Consider the following 14,162-nt stretch of genomic DNA (forward strand, 5'->3'; position numbering starts at 1 on the left):
TGGAACTCCACGGGAATCCATTCCTGACCCCAGGCACGTCCCTTTCTGCTCTATGCCTTCACCTCCCTCTGAATTGGGAAGATCTGCCCCCTCCTCATCCGTCCACAGTGACCAGTGTCCTCTGCTTCCCTCCTGTGCCAGTTCATAAGAGCCTCACACCCCAGAAGTGTTCCCAACCCCATCCGCCACCTGAACCACAACCCTCCCTTCCGCTGAACTGAAATGAGGGTCTCTTCCTACAGCAGATCCCTTTGCCCAAATTCCCTACGTGGTTCATAAAATGTGTGCCTTACACCAAACAGATTCGTTATGGCTAAAGACTACACTTTATGGTTATACCATTTAACCATGTTCCATCTCTAAATCTTGTTACCTGTTTTGGGAAATGCATTAGCAGTTCCGAGTTAAGCCTGCTATTGATACATTGGCCATTCAGCTAATGTTAAATTTCCTGGCCAGTGTTTGAGGCAGATTTATGCTCAGGGTCACTTCAGCCCTTGGTTTTTAATGCGGTGCTGGCTCCGAGAAATGCCGAGGAGCTTCGCTATTATCGGGGAAGTGGGTCCAGGCTATACCACAAGGGCACGCCAGCTCCCAGAGGGGTAGTTGTAAGCTCTTCTGGGTGCAGGTGACTTTGCTGTGAGAGAGGCTGCCAGCCAGCTCTGCATTGGGCACACTCTGGGTCAGGACACCGAGCACCGACCACCACCCCAGCCCTGGTGGAGAGGCAGAGCCTGCACCAATCCCGAACCTACACATGAAACTTGGGGTGGGGGGGGGGTGACAGAAATGATAAATGTAATTTGGAAAGGTGCAGCAGTTGTTTTTATTACACAGGAAATCAGACACCTCTCACCCCACAAGAGTGACCAAAGTGACAATCAGCAACATTATGGGACACCATGTGGCCATTAAAATGACAAGACGATGGGCTTGGATGAGAGGGGAAAGCGGGAAACCCCGGAGTGGGTGAGTGGATGAGAGGGGAAAGCAGGAAACCCAGAGGGCGGGCAGGCAGGGCACACAACGCCCCGGGGGAAAGAGCCCTGCATCAGAGAAGGGAGGAGCTGGGTTCTAATCCAGCCTTGGTGGTTAACAGTGTGTTCAGGAGCCTCAGGCATTCCATTTGTAGAGGGGATCTGCAGTCCTGCTCCAAGGGTGGAGAAAAGGCTCAAATCAGGTCCCTGTGCTCAGGACCTTTTAGGTACTCAGGAACAAAAATGCCCCTGAAGGCAGTGATACCTCAGAGAGGACTGATCCGAATGTGAACATGTAGAAATTAAAGTTCTTCAGATTCTTTTGGACCTCGTTTGGGAAGACAGGCTCTGGCCCTTGGAAGGTTCCCTTAGAGGACTGGTAGCCCATCCAAGACCAGCTGGGCTCTGGAAGAAGGAAAGAAGAGAGAGGAATGTGGGCTCTCTACCTACCCCATGTCCCACAAAGGGTACAAAAGCCACGCTCAGGAACTGTGCATGCGAAGTCCCAAGCTCAGTCTAAAATGAGAAGAAACAAAAATTCCCCCAACCCTGTGCAACTCATAGGAAGCACAGGGGGTCCCCTAGGAGTCCCCCGGGGACTTGCCTTGGGAATCAGAGGGAGAAGGCACCAGAAGCAGGGAGGGAAGAGGGTCCAAGTTGCCTTTTACTTGAGCCTGTGTTCTTGCCTGGTGCCTGCTGTGGGTTAGGGACAGGCTCTCCCACCCTGCTCCAGGAACGAGAAAAATAAAGCCGGCAGCTCTGCCCGCAGGCTACTGGCCCGCCTCCTCACCCTCCTCCTCCCCTTCTTTCTTCCACCTCTGCTAGCCAAACTCCACCCCCTTCCTTTGGTATCCTAAAAAGCACGAAGAGTGTTGTGAGCCCAGTTGAATGTAAATTACTTGACCTGAGAATTTCTGGCAGAGAAAAGGATATTCCCCCCAGGTACCTGCCTTCAGGGTCCTAAGCATGAAATGTGGCTCCAACACCTCCAACCCAATCCAACCCCTCCTCATTCTCGCAGGACAGTTTGGGGACCACCTATCTCCGCCCTCCCCCCAATCTTCCTCTTATGCCACCTTCTTTCTTGGAAGTGTGGAAATGGGGTTAAGGACATGATGGGAAGCCAAGGGGGAGGGGGAAGAAGAAGAGATTTTTTTTTTTTTTAAGTCTGTTATTCTGGAAGGGAAGGAAAAAGGAAGTGGGACACCTTGAGGGAGCAGAGCGGATCCAGGTATTTGAAAGAACATTTTAGTAATTTTCCAAATAATTCAGCCTCCGGTGCTCTTCCCTGACACAGTGCACTCTTGTTTTGATAATCCGGGAATTTGCCACAACTCCCGTTCAGCTTCACGTCACTTAAACTTTGCTCTAGGAAAGCAGCCTGTTCTCAGTTTCCTGACAGTGGCCCCAGGCTTTCCACCTGTCAGGCAGTTGGAGTCATCTGAGAAACACTCCCTCTTTTATGAGACCTTTTCGGAATCCCCTAGCTAGAAGAGCTCCTTTTCTCCTATGCTGTCCTGGGAAGGAAGCATACTCTGGGATTTTCTACTCCCATCCTATCCCCCAACTGGATGGCACCTTGGTGGCTCCTGTGATGCCTTGCACCTAATCCATCAGTCAATGAGCTGAGAAAAGCAGTTGGCTGGGGGGGGGGGGCACAAAATTGCCCAAATTCCAGTTAAGTGACCCTTTCTCGAGGATGCTAGAATTCACAGTCGAAGGCCCCTTACTCTGGTGATCTCATGCATGTTGCCTGTCCACCCTCTAGGATGAGTCCTATTTCCAGTCATCTCGCCTGAGACACCCCCCAGCTGGTGGAGATTGGAACCCAGGCTCCCTGACCCCACCAGCCGGGCTCTCCCCACTCGACCACACTGCCTCCTACAGCTCTTTCCCCCGGAAAGGGGCGGAGGGGGGGGCTGCCCCCAATCCTAAGTCTCTCAGATGGGAGTCTCCTCTGTGGATTCTTTCCTTCTTCAGTCCCAGTCCAAGCTGAACCGTGGCCAGGGCCACCATTCAGCCAGCTGGGTGGCAGGTGGGATAGGTAGGGGTTGGATAGCCCCAGGCACTACTAAATGTGGCAAAGAGGTGACAGGAACCCTCTCATCTATGTGAAAAGCCAGGAGGCAGACTTCAAAAACCTCTGGGATAAAGCCCACTGTATTATTTCTTCCTTGTTGTTCTGTAGCTAGGCAGCAGGAATTCGGCCTGGCAGGGAAGGGTCCATGGAGAAAAGGACACCCGGAGAGGGAAAGATGACCCCTCCGGACCTCAGGAGACAGTCCTGCCCAGCTTTCAGCCCAGAGCTGGGGTGGGGGGAGGGGTGATCCCATCTCCATCTCTGAGATTTACTTCTGGACTCCCTAGGCTTTGGGGGGAAATGCTGCAAATTCTCAGGCTGGCTCTCATCTCCACGTCTCCACCGGGGCCTCAGTTCTAGCCCTGGGGATCTAGAACAGACGTTCTGACACGAACCGGCAGGGCACTGCATGTCTACAGTCAACTCTCCCCACTCGGGTAGCCCGCAGGGTAGACGGGGCACAAATTCTGGGGTCTTACACACGCACACACATACACACACACACACACACACAATTTACATGCACCCTTCCCAGGCATCCTCTCAGTGGGTTTCGGCCCCACAACAGGGTCCTGTGCAGTGGGCAGGGCAGATGGTGTGAACCCGTTTCTTAGAGGAGGAACCCAGGGTTCAAGGAAGGTGAGCAACTTACTTACGGTCCCAGTCTCTGAGCTAGGGACTGCCCTCGTCCCAACCAAGAGCTCAGCAGTTTCCACCATTAAATGCCCCACCCCTCGAGACCTGTGCCCAACATCCACAATAGTCCCACAAGGAAGACATTTGATCTCCATTTTACAGACGCTGAAACAGGGACTTCAGGGTGTTAGGTGCCTGGAGTCAAGCCTCGAGCAGCCTGATTCTGCTCAACCCTCTGCTGGACCCTCCCCCAGGGACTGTGTCCGGCTGGGTCCCCTGAGCCCCCAGCCCCTATAGGAGCCCTAGGCCCACATAAAGTGTCTCGATGAACATCTGCAGAATGCTTGTCCCCTGAAGTCTGTCCCCACTGCCCTTGCCCTCGATTTATTGCTCCTAGACTCTTCCTATCCTTTCTCCCAGCGCCTCGCTGGTCTCAGGCCAACCATTTGACACCTCTTTCCTGGGAGTTTAGGGTGAAGACCCCTCCACCTCCCACCCCCACCGGAGTTCCCCAAGGAGGTAGGACGTCATTCCGCCCCTTGCTCCCCACACCTACCAGCATTCAGGGATTTGTGGTTTGTCTCCGTGGTTCCCCCTTGCCTCAGTTTTCCCCACCTGTACCAGCTAGGAGGGAAGTGGGGAGCAGACTCCTGGAAAAGAGGCCCAGAGGCAAGTCTGCCCCTCTCCCTCCTTCCCCCCAGAGATTGCAGGGGGAGATACCATGGAGCCCCAGACAAGCAGAGAGTGGCCTGCAAGGGGGGAGGGGAATGCTAAAAATCTGAGGGCAAAAGTCTCTGGAGGATGGTCTCCCACAGGGTGAGATTTTGAAGGCCCCCTCTGGAACACTGGCAGCTCCAGCTGCCTTCACCCTCAGACATTAAACAGTCAACATCACTGAGAACTGACCAAGCCTGCAGGCACTGAGGAGACCAAGATGCCACTTCCACAAACTGAGGAGACAAGAGAGATGCCCCATGCTGGGCCCTGTGAGTGCCTGTATGACCTCATTTCAGTGTGTCCTGGCAACCTGGAAAATAACGCCTGTGTCACCAAGAATGAAGCAGGGACCTGAGACTTCCCCCACGGTCACATGGGAAGGACAACTGCTCAATAGGGACAGGAGTCCAGGTCTTTGGGGCCTGGGCTCATGTCTTGCCAATATCTCTCCAGGCTTCCTTCAGTAGTAGCTGGAGGCTTACACACACCTGGTGTCCCCAGCTTCCCTCTGAACCTGGCCCCACGGTCCAAAGGCAGGTGATCTGGGCAAGTCCCATCTCTAGGGGGACCCTGGGTTTGGAAGCCTGGGCTTTAGCGGTCAATGAGAGGACAGCCTTCCCCATGCCCCCAGCGGCTCAGGGTCACTCACACACTGCCAAGCTGCACCCCATCACCGGCACCCCCACGTCCCCTTTCCACAGCCCCTCTGGTCCCTGTGTCCCTTCCACTGCTACTGTGTCAGCCCCTCTGCTTGAGGCCCCAGGAATGACCAGCAGTCATGACTGGGAGGAACAGTGCCCCCGCCCCCCCAGGCTGGCTTCTGACCCCTCCAGCGACTGGCCATCCAGCCGTACCCCCCGCTGTTGGGTCCAGGGAGAGGGACTTCTGCCCTGCCCACCAGCCACAGCACAGCCTGGCACTTGGAGGATTGACCAATATCAGAGCGCCACCTAGTGTGCTCGGCGTGCGCCCTGTCCCCTGCCTGCCTCGGCCAGTCCACTCACTTTGTCTGGGGCACCACCTCTGGGGGGAATGAGGGGCTAAAAAGGAAGAAGGGTTTCTAGCCTGGGACTCACACTTACGAAGGGCCTCAAATCCAGACTGCCGACCCTATTCCTAGCTATAACTTTGTTAACCACTCTTCTGCAAGTATAGTAACAAGAACCTAAACTGACCAACGGCGGCTAAAGCATCATCAACCATCCAAGCAGCCCCGTCCGTGTACGGTGACTATGTTCGGTGCCTTGCTTGGCCTGTTTTGTGGTTTTCTCTCCCACCCTGCCTCTCCCTTTCCCCCTCCTTCCCACACCTGGCAGGCGGCCTGATAGAGTAAAACAAGCACTGAGCATGGGCAGAGAGGTCAAGCAAATCTGGGCTTCTGTCCTCGCACTTTACCAGCTGTGTGACCTGGAAAAGTTCACCTGAGCTTTCTGAGCCTTACTTTTCTCGTCTGTAACATGGGCTCATAATGAGCCTCACATGCGATGACAAACATGAGGCATTCGCCAAAGTGGCAGCCGCTTACCAGAGGCCCCCCAACCGCCAGTCTTGTCCTCCTCATCCCCCTTGGGGTCTCCGTCGTGACATCTGCTTCCACAGCACCCCGAGCTGGTTCTCCATCATCCTCCTGCTCTCTGAGTGCGGGTCACAAGGCATCGTGCAGCTCCATGTTCTGTGGCTAAGTCCCTCTCTCCTTGGCCCCCTGGAAGCCCAGCCCAGTGGCCAGCCAGGGGCTGAACTGTATGTTCCAGGCCAATTGGCCACACACTGGTAGGAGAGCCTGTTCTCCAGTTCCGAGGCCTGACCAGGTTTCTGGCCCTGTCAAAATGAACGCTTTCTAGAGGCTTCCAGTTATGGAATGTATAAGTCACAGGGATGAAAGGTGTAGCGCAGGGAGAGGAGTCAGTGGTATGGCACTAGTGTGGTGGCAGATGGCAGACGCACTTGTTGGGGGCACAGCGTAACCCACAGAGATGTCGAACCCCTATGCTACACACCTGAAACTAACAGAATATTGTGTGTCAACTCTACTCCATTTTAAAAATAAACAAATAAAATTTTAAAGAAAGAAGACGTTTTCTCTCCCAGGGCCTCAGTCTTCTCTTCTGACTGGCACAGCTGTCACCGGGATTAAGGAGAGGACATTTGTGAAAGAACTTGTAAAGGTTGTAACACACAGCAGGCCCACAGTGAGTGGAATTTATTATTGTGTGAGCTTGGGAGGCCCAGTGGGTGCTCAAAGCCACGTCGAAGGAAGACGGAAGAGTCGTATTATCTCAGCTGCGCAACTTAAACAAAGACGTCCGGGGCAAGGAGGCAGAAGGCAAGAAAGGGAGGATGGGAGATGGTTTAAAATCAGCAAAAATTAAAACCCAGTCAGGATCTCAGTCAACAACTTATTTAAGAGTAAGGCATCCCACAGGCTAGGGGTAATGGGGTGGGGGAAACCAGGGGCTGGGGTGGGGATGGGGAACAGGCCAACCGGGGTGGGGGGTGAGGGGACGAACAGCCTCTTTATTAACACAATTATTTTATTTGCCGAAAGGTAATCATCCTAAGTGAGGTCAAGGCGGCTGGCTCGGGAAGGCTCTGCAGGCGGCTGGCCCGTGTTGCCATGGTGACGGAGCCCCATCACTTCCAGCAGCTGCAAGGGCTGGAGGTTCCTAAGAAAGGCGCCCCCGGATCTCTCTTCTCCCCCCAGAGAGAGGCTGAACAGGACCTTCGGGTATCTGCCTTCCCCCTCCCAGCTCCAAGTGACAAACCTAGAGTCCCTGGGGGGGACCTCCAGCCGAGGTTCACAGGGAGCCCATCCTAAGGGAGAGGGGCCCTTGCATCCAACATCTCATTTCATCCCATAATCACCATGAAAGAAGGGACTGAGCATCACCTGGCCATCTTCCAGAAAACAGCAGCTCCAAGGAGCTCGTGATCTACCCACAGACACACAGCCCCTAAAGATCTAGAAGCTGGAATCTGAAGCCTAAGTTCCCATTTGCCTCAGAACCAGGGGCTGTGACAGTGACAATCAAGACCAGGGTCTTGATTGATTGGAAAAACTGGGGCAGAGGAGAAGTTGCTAACTGAGAAGTTGGGGAAGCCTGGGTTTGTGTCCCAACTCCTCCCGCCACCCCACCCAGGCCACTTCACCCTCGCCAATTGTGCTCCAAGCCTTGGTTTATCCAATGCATCCTGCACCTGTGACTTGCCAGTTTCTGCAAAAGTAAGCAATGACCAAGACACATTTCCCCATCAGTAAAATGGGCCAACTAGGCCTTGCCCTCAGGGCCTGGGACGGCAGTGGTGATGGGGAAGGGAGCTGCAATGTACCAACATAAGAAGCTTGTTCTCTAATGTTCACCCAAATCTCGAACGGTGCTATCTGTGCCGCAAAGGGAACAAAAGGCTCCTTGACCTCCAATCCTCCAGCCCTCAAGTCCAAGAGACTGCAGAGCAGAGGGAGGCCAGAGGAGGATGCCCCCGCCCCGTTCTGGGTCCGTTTTGCTTGTGCCCACGGTATCTATCGCCCTCTGGTGGAGGAGTCTGACACAGTCACTGGGACAACTGTGCAAACCACAGGGAATTCAGAAGTGAGTGAAAGGGGTGGAGAAGGGGCGGGGTGGGGGGGGGGTGCCCGAGAAGGAAGGAGAGGGGTGACAAGGAAGGAGTCCCATTCCCTGAGGGCCTGCTCAGCTCCTAGCCTTTCACTAGAGGTCCTGGTAACCCTAAGGATCAATGCCCTGAAGTAATTATCTTTGTTCTACAAGGAGGAATTCAAGACTTGACATAGTTGGCAACAGCCCAGGGCCCCTGAGACCAGGACAGAAGCCCAGGTGAGTCTGACCTCAGAGCTCCTCAGGCCACAAGCAGGAAGAGAAACTAAGTCTCCAGGAAGCAATGACGCCTTCTTCCAGGAGTAGGACCACTCTGGCTCAGATACCAGGCCTTCTGGAAGCCCCTGTCCTCCTCCTGCAACCCCTCCCAGCCATCTTCTCCACCAACCACCTCAAGGTCTCAGTGTTCCATGACACACACACACTCACACTCTTGCTTTGAGGGCGCAAGTGATGAGGAATGTCCCTGAGGACATTCTCAAAGAAGCAGTTCCTCTAACTGCCCATTTTAGATTGACTCACCTCCCCTGAGGCTGCAGGCTGGAGTCCCCATGCTGTGCCAAATGACATGGAGCAAAGGCAGGGGTTGAGGGGGGACCACTCAGGATGGGGCCGGTGCACACGGCCGGCAGATGCCCCCAGCCCTGGGGGTGCCCAGGAGGAGGGACTTGACAGTTTGGAGAACTTCTGAGCAAAAGGTGGGCAGTGGAGAGGAGAGTTCTTGACGGGTTACTCCCTCTTCCCAACTAGTCACAGAGAGACTCCCAGGATGGGATCTTGCGGCGCAGGGACAAGGGCAGCAGGTTTGAGGGAGGTTTCTGGGTCAGAAGACAGAATCCGAGATGAGGTGAGAGACAGAGAGAGGAAAGGGATGGTTCAGACTTCACAGCCGGACCCTTCCCAGGGTATCAACCGGCCACACTCTAGCAGGGTGATGGCGCCAGTGCACCTTAAACTTAGATCCGTGGATCTAAGGCTTGACCACAAACAGCAGCAAGGAACATGAGCCGAGACCTGGCAGGGAAAGAGGAGGGGGGCGTTTGGCAAAGGAAGGGTTGTATGGATCTCTCTTGGGTCGGAGTCAGGGGCTCAGTGCCCCTTCCCATGAGGTGTGGAGTGAAAGGCAGAATCAGGCTATATGTCAACAGGGAGGGAACAAACCTGACCCACTGAGGCTCAGCTAGACCCCAAAACTCAGTCCCAACCCTCTGGCCCCCCAATCCCAGCAAGCCTCAAGTGAGAGCCCAGAATGCCTGAACGGGCGGGTCAAGGTATTCCTGCCATCCTTACTTGGAGGGGAGTGGTCTCTGCATAGGAGTTGTGGTGGCCCCATTCTCCCCTTCAGGCCTGGCTGTACAGAGGCCTGGAAGGAATTGGCCACATCCCCACCCTCCAAGTGCGCTGGAGAGAGGGTGGAAAGTAGGAGGCGACAAATGGTATCAGCTGCCCAGCATAACTTATTAGCATCCAGGCGAGATTAATCAAGCCCAGAAACCTCGAGCAGACCCCTAATTAGTTGCCGCTGATAACTATATTTGTCATGCTCTCCAATTATTCCACTGTAAATTTCAGAGTTTAATTGCACCTTGTTCTTCATTGAAGTGTCACTGTTTGCACACGCTCCCCTAATTCTTTAGCAAATTTGACAAAATTCAGCATTAAATATAGATTATCTTTAGATTTCCATAATTAACACAACCAAACTGTCTCAGGCCTAAATATTTCTCCCAGCGCCATAAATCTGGCCTGTCCCCAGAACCCGGAGAGCTGCTCCCAGCTACCCAGCACAGGCCTCTGGGAGAACATGCATTCACATCCATGAACATGACAGGCCTTGCAGGACTGGGGTAGGGCGGTAGGCAAGACGTCATTGAGGGCACATACCCAGGGACCAGCCCACCCCCAAATTTATCAGAGGCCTCATTGAGGCTGCTCCCTGGGGTAGCTCAGCTGTGTCCCAGAGTTTAGAAGGCCGGTCTGGCATCATGGCTAACCTCCTGCCCTGGCAGGTGCGCTGGAGGCAAGTGGCCCAGCCTATAACCAGGCCGAAAGTCACTTCACCCCACAAAAGCCAAAAGGCCCCTGTTTGTGACATTTTTTCCCCATTAAGGCTGACCTTGATATTTGACGTTATGCTGGGAACATGACCCAGGCAGTCAGGAAGGCCCTCCCTGACACCCTCACTGCCAATCTCCTCTCCTAACCTACTCTCTCCAGATTCACCAGGTGAATATACATTGATTCAATTCTAAACACACACCCCCTGGGGCTTTTAGTTCAGATTGGAGGGGCGGGGGCAGAATTCACGTCCTCCCTCCAACATTAGGTTGTGAATCTTTTCTCCAGCCCCCAAACCTAATACTGCAACCAACTCCCCACGATGCCCCATTTCCAAGATGACAAGGGGCTGTAGGGCTAAGTGGAAGAGGGTGAAGAAGCCTGTGCCCCCTCCAGAAGTCTACCCAGCCCTTGGCCCCTGGGAAGAGAACCAGATCTTGGGTTTATCCTAAGTCAAGCCCCCTCCTCTTCCCCAGGCTGGCTGTCTCATGGGCAGCATCATATCCAGAGCTCAAATGCAAACCAAGACCCCCAACCCCCACTGCATTCATGCAAATACACACACACACACACACACGCTTATAGACACACACATACACAAAGATAAGTACATACAGGTGCACAAAGACACACCACTGACACCCATGGACACACACACACACAGACACACAAAATCACATACCAACACACCAGGACAGACATACACACATAGAAACACATATCCCCCCCTGCATAGGCCCTGCAACCAGGGGACAGCCAGATAGAGAAATACTCACTCCCCAGAATCCAGCTCCATGTCCAGAGTCCAGCGGCGTGAAGGCCCGGAGTGGGCAGGGGGCTCCAGCAGACTCATGGCCGCCCAGCCGCGCACTCCTCAATTTCCCTGAGGAAGCTATGGTGGCGGTTGAGGGGCTGAAGGTAGAAGCCCAGCAGTAACATTGAGAAGCCTCAAAGTGTACTCGCAGCATTTTGGAGGAAAATCAATGGCCTTTAATGAGATTTGATTTTTCTCCGTGATGGGCTGGGCTGGGGGAAATGTGAGGGAAAACATTTGCAAATCATCATCTGATGAGGGGTTAATATGCAAAATATATAAAGAATTCCTACAACTCAATAGAAAACAACAACAAAAAATGACCCCATTAAAAACTGTATGAAAAGTGGGTAGGAGAAGAATAAATGAAACAAGATGGGATTGGGAGGGAGACAAACCATAAGTGACTCTTAATCTCACAAAACAAACTGAGGGTTGCTGGGGGGAGGGGGTTTGGGAGAAGGGGGTGGGATTATGGACACTGGGGAGGGTATGTGCTTTGGTGAGTGCTGTGAAGTGTGTAAACCTGGTGATTCACAGACCTGTACCCCTGGGGATAAAAACATATGTTTATAAAAAATAAAAAATTAATAAAAAAAAAACAAAACAAAACTGTACGAACGCATTCACTAGGACATGGATGGAGCTAGACAGCAGAATGCTAAGTGACAGAAATCAGAGACAGGCAAATACCATATGATTGCACTCATATGAGGAATTAAAAAAAAACAGAACATATAAGCAAAGGGGGAAAAATAAGCAAGAAAGACACAAATCAAGAAATAAACTCTTTTTTTTTTTAAGATTTTATTTATTTAAAAGAGAGAGGGGCGCCTGGGTGGCTCAGTGGGTTAAAGCCTCTGCCTTCAGCTCAGGTCATGATCCCGGGGTCCTGGAATGGAGCCCCACATTGGGCTCTTTGCTCTTCTCTCTCCCTGCCTGCCTCTCTGCCTATTTGTGATCTCTATCAAATAAATAAATAAAATCTTTAAAAAAAAAAAAAAAAGAGAGAGAGAAAGAGAGAGAGAGCGTACACACACCCAGGGGAGCAGCAGAGCAGGAGGGAAAGGCCGACTCCCCGCTGAGCAGGGAGCCCAACGTGGGCCTCGATCCTAGGACCCCAGTATCATGATCTGAGCCGAAGGCAGACACTTAACTGACTGAGACACCCAGGCGCCCCAAGATACAGACCCTTAACTATAGACAGCAAAGTGATGGTGACCAGAGGGGAGAGGCCTGGGGGATGGGTGAAGTAGGCGATGGGAATGAAGGAAGCACTCGTCATGATGACCACCTGGTGATTATGGAATTGTTGACTCACTATATTGCACGTCTGAAACTAATATAAAATTGTATATTAACTCTACTGGAATTAAAACAAAGAAAGAAAAAAATTGAGAAAAGTACTTGAATAACCATTTCTTCAACCTTCATCAAGGTTAATACACACTTGGCCAACAGGCATAGGAAAATATGTTCGGCACCACTAGTAATTAAAGAAATTAAGCCCACAACGAGATATGACCTCATACCCATTAGGATGACTACTCTCAAAACAAAACAAAACAAAAAACAGAAAGTAACAAGTGTTGAAGCATCTGGGGGGCTCAGACAGTTAAGTATCTGACTCTTGGTTTCAGCTGGGGTCATGATCTCAAGAGTCCTGAGATCAGGCTCCCTGCTAGGTGTGGAGCCTGCTTAAGATTCTCTCTCTCCCTCTGTCTCCCTCTGTCTCCCCCTCTCCCTCTCTGCTCCCTCAACACTTGTGCTCTCAAAAAGAAAAGAAAAAAAAAGAGGAAAGAAAGTCCAAGTGTTGGGGAGGTTGTGGAGAAATTGGAGACCATGCGCACTGTTGGTAGAAGGATAAAATATATAAACAGTATGGAGGTTTATTAAACAATTAAAAATAGAGGGGCGCCTGGGCAGCTCCACTGGTCAAGCATCTGCCTTCGGCTTCGGTCATGATCCTGGGGTCCTGGAATCGAGCCCTGCATTGGGCTCTCTGCTCAACAGGGAGCCTGCTTCCTCCTCTCTCTCTGCCTGCCTCTCTGCCTACTTGTGATCTCTGTCTAATAAATTAATAAAATCTTTTAAAAAAATAAAAAATAGAATTACTGTATGACCCAGCAGTACTCTTAGGTATATATCCAAAAGACTTGAAAACAGGAGCTCAAAGAGGGATTTGCCCTCCCACATTCATTGAACTATTCACCAAGCCAAGAGATGGAAGCAAGTCGGGCGTCCATCCGCCAATATGTGGATAAATAAAATGCGGTATATACATGCCGTGGACTATTATTCAGCCTGACAAAGGAGGGAGATCTTGTCCCATGCCACCTGGATGACCCTCGAAGGCATTAGGCCAAATGAAACAAGCGGGTCATAAAAAAACAAATGATTCCACTTGTCTGAGTATCTGAAGTTGTCGTGTACATAGATACATAGGAAACAGGACGCTGGTTGTCAGGGGCTGGGGGAGAGAACAGGGAGTCACTATTTAATGGATGTAGAGCTTCTGTTCAGTTTCAGATGGAAAAGATCTGCAGGTCTGTTTACACAACAGTGTGAATAAACTACTCAACTCTATACTTAAAAATGGTTAAGGAGTGTGTGGGTGGCTCAGCTGGTTGAACGGGTCTGACTCTTGGTTTCGGCTCAGGTCATGATCTCAGGGATTCTTTCTCTCTCCCTCTCCTCCCCCTCTGCTCCTCCCCACCCACCTCTGTTTGCACACACTCTTCCTGCCTTTCTCAAATAAATAAAATTCTTAAAAAAAAAAAATGGTTAAGACGGTAATGAAAAGAGACGGAAAGAGCAATGGTTTTGGAGGCAGACAGAACTGGACTTGAATCCCAGCCCTGCCATTTCCTGTGTGTCCTGGGGCAGGTTGACAAATGTCTCTGAGCCTCATCGTCCTCAGCTGTACATCAGGGAGTGAGAGAATCTAACCAGGTTACTGGGAGCGTTCTCTCACTAACAAAGCAGTGAAGGGCCTATGACGTTGGTGTGAAACTCTAGGCATGGAGTTGCAGAAGCGGCAGAACCATGTTCTGGAAGCTTCCCTTGGTGAAAGCTGCTCCGGCCTCTCAGACTGGAGTTGGGGCAGTTGTCAGCCTGGGCCTGACCGTCTGGCCCAAGCCCTGGACAGCCCCTGCTCCTGTCCCATCTCACACCCCTTCCCTCCTGCTTTCCTCATTCATCACCTCACTCCCACCAGACTCGCCTCTCTGGGAGCCCACTGCCCACCAAGCAGGCCCTGCCAGAGGGTC

Source organism: Mustela erminea, chromosome 18 (assembly GCF_009829155.1).
Source record: "Mustela erminea isolate mMusErm1 chromosome 18, mMusErm1.Pri, whole genome shotgun sequence".
NCBI lineage: Eukaryota > Metazoa > Chordata > Mammalia > Carnivora > Mustelidae > Mustela > Mustela erminea.